Raw genomic sequence first — 6,367 nt, 5'->3', positions numbered from 1 at the left:
TCCAGGGCTGGCCGAGCTTTACAAACACCAGATCTGCAGCCTGAGGTTTTGTCTTCAGTGGCGTCAGCCACAGTGAGAGGCGTTGGCACGTCCAGATCTGAAACCCAGGGTTGACAGAGAAGCTGTTGCCTCTTGCTGAAAACATTTTCTCCTGGAAAACGCAGCCTGTCTCCTCTCCTCCAGAGAAGGGGGAGGGAGGCCAGGCCTTGCCCTCACCCCCTTGCCCCCGAAGGAGCCCCGGGCCTGGGAACTGGGCGCCTGGACTTCACCCGCTCTGTCTTCATCTCTCCTCGGGGCAGCTCTCCCGTGGGGGTCCTCAGCTTGCACAGCTGTCAAATGGAGCCCCAGAGTGACCAAGGGCCATGACCAACTCTGTGATGCTGCTGACTCCAGCTAGGGTCCAGGCAGCAAGCCCTGGGGGTCCTCACAGTGCCAGGGCCGGGTCCCTCCTGGCGTGTGGAGACCAGAGCGAGTGTGGAGAAGCTCCCGGCTCGCAGGCGTAGGGGCCTTGCCATGTGAGCAGAAAACATCGAGTGTACTCAAAGCTGAATATTTGGTGCTGGCCTAACCCATCGCTCTTGGCTGTGAAGTCTGAATGGCCCCGGACAGCCCGGATCCCCGAGATGTTCTGTGGAATGTCATTCCTTCACGGCGCCTTGGCAAAAACGCTGCTGAGGTCACTGAGCCCCGGGAGACACCACACACTGGCTCTGCCCCAGCCCTGGAGATCTGCGACACCCGTGAGCACCTTAACCGCTGGAGGCTTGGCTGCAGAGACGTCTGCCCACGCTTCCCACGCACGCTGGCCTCGCGGCACCCGGAGACGCCTTTTCCGCAGCACCGCTCCCCCCGGCAGGGTCCACTCAGGGGACAGAAACCGCCCGTCGCTGCACGGAGAGCTCAGTGGGAAGAAGCATGAACTTGGTGCTGAAGGACTGAAGAGCGAAGGGGACGCTAGGACGTCACAGGGGCAGCAACCTTGGGATGCAGCTGCAGCCCCCAGGCCTGGGAAGGCACAGGGAAGAGGAGGAGTTATTTAAACTCAGCAGCTCGGAGGAGGGGCCGCAGAGCGGGGGCCCAGACCTCTGAGGGGCCACGGCTGGCAGTTCTGGGGAGTCGGGTTGGCCCAGTGAGTGTGGGGAAACCACAAACTGTACTGGGGCTGCGGGGAGAGGAACATTGCCATGGCAACACTCCTGCCTGCCAGCCTCCCTGTCCTCCCCCCCCCCCCCCCCGTGCATGCCCCTGGGGCAGAGCCCACTGGGTTTAGGGTAGTTGTTCCTGCAGCACTAAGTTACTGCTACGACCCTATAGATCTACCTCCTGGTATTGAAGGCTGGGGAAGGTCCCCTGTGCAGAGGCTCGAGGAGCTCTGTGTCCTGCATAGGAAATGTCATGGGTTGCACTGTGTCTCCCCAAAATTCATACGTTGAAATCTTCACCCCAGCACCTCAGAACCTAACCTTATATGAAAATAGGGGAGCTGCAGATGGAACTGGTTAAGATGAGGTCAGACTGGAGCAGGGTGGGCCCCAATCCGACATGCCTGGTGTCCTTATACAAAGGGAAACTCTGGACACGGACACACACACACACACACATACACACGCAGAAAACGCCGTGTGGAGACAAAGGCATGGTTGGGGTGATGCTTCTGCAGGCCCAGGAGCACCCAGGATGGCCCGCAAATCACAAACAGCTGGAGGCAGGCCAGGAACACACTCTCCTCCCAGCCTCAGGAGGAGCCAGCCCCGCCCACCATGGGGTCCCCCACTTCCAGCCTCCAGAGCTGTCGGACAGATAATCAGCTTCCGTTGTCTGAGCCGCCAGTTCATGGTGTCTGTGACGGCAGCCCCAGGAAACTGACAGGAAAATTAAAGTGGTCACGGACACATAAGGCCCCAGATTCCTGGTTTGCCTGCTGGGGGTTCCAACTATTGGAGAAATGGTTGTCAGAGCCTGAGGGACTTTTCCATCCTGGCAGATGCACGAGGAGCTGCTCTGAGAAGCGCTGTCGTTGCTAAGTGCCCAGGTTAGAGGAACAGTGGATATGCCTTCAAATGCACTGCCGGGTTTCTAGCAAGATTGCATACACATTTACCCTGTCACCCAGCAAGGCCACATGTAGGAACCTGCTCCAAAGACAGCCTGGCCAAATGACAAAGCAGCGTGTGTGCGAGCTGCTCCCCGCAGGCCTGTTCGTGGGTGTCCAGCGTTGGAACTGCTTGATGTTTCCTCAGGAGCAGATTTAGTTTTTACAAAAACCTAAGAAAATCCCAGAAGGGACGCTGTATTATCACATCTGACCACGTGGTTCACACTTGTGATGTGTCCCATTACTGGGGACATTGACTTTGATTACTCGATTAGGTGGGAACCTGCAGGTGTCTCCACTGCAAAGTCACTCTTTTTTCTCTTTGTAATTAACAGGTGTTTTGCGGGAAGTACACTGAGGCCATGTAAATGTCCCATTCTTCATCATGCCCGTAAACAGCCACTCACTGTTGGTGAAAGTGCGTGCCCGTGGAGTCCTGCTGCGTTCAGCGGGTTATAACCCATCGCGACCAGCATTTCCTTTCACGCTCAAGTTGTCCACGTCTGGACAGAGCGAGCCACTTCGTGGTGGCCTCTGCGTCCATTTGACGTGCCCCCTCATTCCTTGAGCTGGGGCTAAGTGTGCACGTGGCCATCGGGGCACTGCTGCTCCCGGGGCCTCAGTGGGGAGAGCTTGGAATAGACGTTCGTGATTACTTACACACGTGCAGATGTGCAGGCACACGTGCTCACCTACACCTACCTCTCTAAGAACGGCAATATTTGCATATATCTGCATGTGCTGCAAGCCACGCCCTCACACCTCCCTAATTCACGTCCAGCACTCAGGGCGGTTCTTGTTCTCTCCCTTTCTCTGTGTTGTAACTTCCTTCCAGGCTTTCGTTATCCTCAGCATGTTTACTGTTCGATCATTGCATTGAGTACGTTTGCAGTGCTGTACAACCACCACCTCTGTCTAGTTCCAAAACATTTTCATTTCTCCAAAAGAAAACCCTGCACCCATTAAGCAGCCACTCCCCAGCCCCTGCCAGCCACCAGTCCACTTTCTGTCTCCGTGGACTTGCCTGTTCTGGACGTTCCATGTGAACGCGGTCGTGCACACGTGGTCGGTTGTGTCCGGCTTCTCTCACCACCCATAATGTTTCAAGCTTCACTCACACTGCGGCACGTGTTGGTGCTTCATCCCTCCATATGGCCGCTAATATTCCACCGTGTGGACACGCCACGGTTTCTTTGTCGTTGCTCTGGGATGGGCACTCGGGTTGTTTCCACCCTTTGGCTTCTGTGAGCAGTGCACAAGTGTGTGTTTGAACACATGGCTTCGATTCGCTGGGGTGTACACCTAGGAGCAGAGTTGCTGGGTCACATGGTGACTCTGTTTTGCCTTTTGAGGAACAGGATGGTGCAGTTGGAGGGGTCGCAATAAAGCAGCTGGGAAAAAGTGACACCCACAGTCAAAGCACTTCCGTAAGGAGCTCCGTGCTGGCCACTGCTTTCGGGGGAGGCCTTCCATTTCTGCCTCCCTCCACCCCGTTTGAAAACCCTGTGCTTTCCGGCAAGTTGTCTCACAGCCCTGGAGCCACACAGGGTAAGACAGCAGCGATGTTATCAATTAGCCAAAACAGCAGAGAAGGACTCAGAACAAAAACAAGACGTGCAGCTCAGCGGCTGGGCAGGCTGTGGGCGGGCCTGGCGCAGCGGGAGGGGCCTCCTGCCTGGCCACTGCCACACTCCCACGTGGTCTCTTCGCTGGAGCCGGGGCTCTGACAGGCCAAGCGGGTCCTGTCTCACTCGCCCCTCCATGGCTGGGGACTGCGCGTGAGAAGACCCTGGGTGACAGCGCTGTCTCTGAGTTTACTTTGTAAACAAGGGTGCAAATCATTCTTTGCCAACCCGTGGACAGATCTAATTTTCCCATCTCTGTGCCTCCTCCCTGGAGCTCTGCTCTAGACGTGCGAATTACTCATAATCATTCACACCCAGAGGGCACAGGGCCACAGCCCAGGACTGTCCTTTGCCACTTTGCTGGTGCCCCGGCTGTGAGCAACGGCCGAGGGTGTCATCCAGCAACTGGGTGCAGAGACTCTGGCTCCGCCCATCCAGCCTCTATGAACAGGTGGGTGTGTCCTCAAAATATGTCCATGCCTGAACCCCTAGAACCTGTGAATGTGATGTTATTTGGAAAACGGTCTTTACAGCTGTAATTAAGTGAAGGATCTTGAGATGAGACCACCCTGCGTGACCCAGGGGACCCCAAATCCAGCAACAAGTGTCCTCAAATACACAGAGGAGACACTCAGAGAGAGCAGGAGGCCCCTAGAGAAAGGGGCAGGGACTGGGGTGATGTGGCCACAAGCCCAGAACACTGGCTGCCACCAGCAGCAGGAAGAGGCAGGCGGGACCCTCCCCAGAGCCTCAGAGAGCACAGCCCTGCCCACAGCCGGGTACAGAACTGCAAGAATCAGGTTCTGTCGTTTTAAGTCCCCTGGTTTGTGACAGTGGCAGCCCTAGGAAGTTTACATCCTTAAACATCTCCCAGTTTCCTGGTCTGGGACCCTCTTACGTAGGGTGGGTAGGGGCAGAGGCCCACTCTAGGATCGGGCAGCAGAACCCTAGTAGCGAGGTGGGACGCTGGAGTCGGGAGAGCTGGGTGAATCCCATGTTCCGGAGCCTTGGTTTTGTCTCCTGCGAAATGGACACAATCCTTCCTTTCCCTGAGGTCACGGAGGCTTTCCTGGGTGGAATGTGTCTCACTGGGGGACTCCACATCCCACCTTTGCCAGCTGAACTCCCATCTTGCTCCCTGCTTCCCCAACCCCACTCCCAAACTTCTGGGTGCCCCTGCTGGGTGTGTGGGGGCGATATCACGAAAACATAAAAACCTGAGCCTTTTTCCCGGAACAACTCAAAGGCCAGAAAAGGGAGAGCTCTCTGGACAAACCTAGATGTTCTCCATCCTCAGTTAGCTCTGGTGTGGAGACAGCTGTTGGCACTGGCTCATCAGTGCCTGGCTTGCGTCCAACAACTGGCTCAGAGAGGGAAAGCAACTTGCCCAAGGCCACACAGCCAGTGGGTGGCCAGACAGGATTCAGACTCGGCCGTCTGACCAGGAGCCCAAGCTTGTGACTGCCATGCTGTGAACTGGATACACCCAGGGGGGTTCAGAGATAGCGCTCCACAAAGCTGCCCCAGGCCACAGGCACCAAGACCGGCCTGTGACACAGTGTTCCTCCCTCACCTGGAGGCCAGTGGTCAGTTCTTCCTTCTGGAAGAGCACTGGATGCCTCAATAGTTAGAACTGCTACTTGCTTTTCTGCTTGTGGCATGTCTGAGAGAGCCCACCTTGCCAGGACTTGTGGGTCTGGCGCATCCTTGTGGGACAGGTGTAGAGGGATCTGCCATTAGGCCACCGCCCGAGCCCTGGGGGCTGCAGAGGCCGAGGAAGTGAGCTCGGGGCAGCCCCAGGATCAGGCCCCGGGCAGAGCTGAAACTCCACAACACACGCTTCTCCCTGGTCCTGCCCTCTTTGGCCTCCACCAGCTGCTCCCTCCCTGGGGCACCCGGAGGGCTGGAGCCACCCTTGCAGGAGGTGAGCCCTCGGGTGGGGCAGGTGCCTCTGTCCGCTAGTGCAGGGCCCTGTAGCTCCAGACGGGCCGGCCCATCTTGCACCACCTGCCGTTTGCTGCCAGCCCCAGGTGGGTCAGGGCCAGGCGGGCAGGCTCTGAAGCACCAGGGGCCTGGGGTGTGTCTCTGGCAGGCTGTGTTTGTTCTTTGCTGCCGAGAGGAGTCTGGGGTGAGAGCCAGGGCTGCCTGTCTCGAGATGGACACCTGAGGGGCTGATCCTAATCACTCCTACACCCTGTGTTCCCACAGAGGCTGCGAGAGCCCAGGCCACGCTGGCTGGAAAGGAACCCGCTAGAACTGGGCAGGTCTACGCTCAACAGCAGTGTCTGCCCTTCCCTTGGGACAGCTGCCCGCTGGGCGCCCCCAGGCCCTCTGGGCTCCCTCCCTGGTGTGCTGCGCACCTGCTCCCCTGCCTGCCTCCCTCCCCCTCCTCGGTGGGCTGTAAATTGTTTATGTTCATCAAAGCGTTGCCCCTGCGTGGTCCACCCTGGCCTGACGGCTCCTGAGGAAAAACAAGACGCCTGGCCCCGCCCCACCCACAATACTCACCTGTGGTGGGTTTCCTGTAGGGTTTTCCTCTGTGGGTCTCCCTCACCTTGGTCCTACATATCCTCCTGACCTCTGCTCCATGGTCACCACCTCCAGGAAGCCTTTCTGCACCTTCTCATAGCCCAGAGCACCTGCTCCT

This window comes from Eulemur rufifrons, chromosome 20 (genome assembly GCF_041146395.1).
Source record: "Eulemur rufifrons isolate Redbay chromosome 20, OSU_ERuf_1, whole genome shotgun sequence".
NCBI classification, from domain to species: domain Eukaryota; kingdom Metazoa; phylum Chordata; class Mammalia; order Primates; family Lemuridae; genus Eulemur; species Eulemur rufifrons.
Note: the sequence above shows the minus strand (reverse complement) of the source record.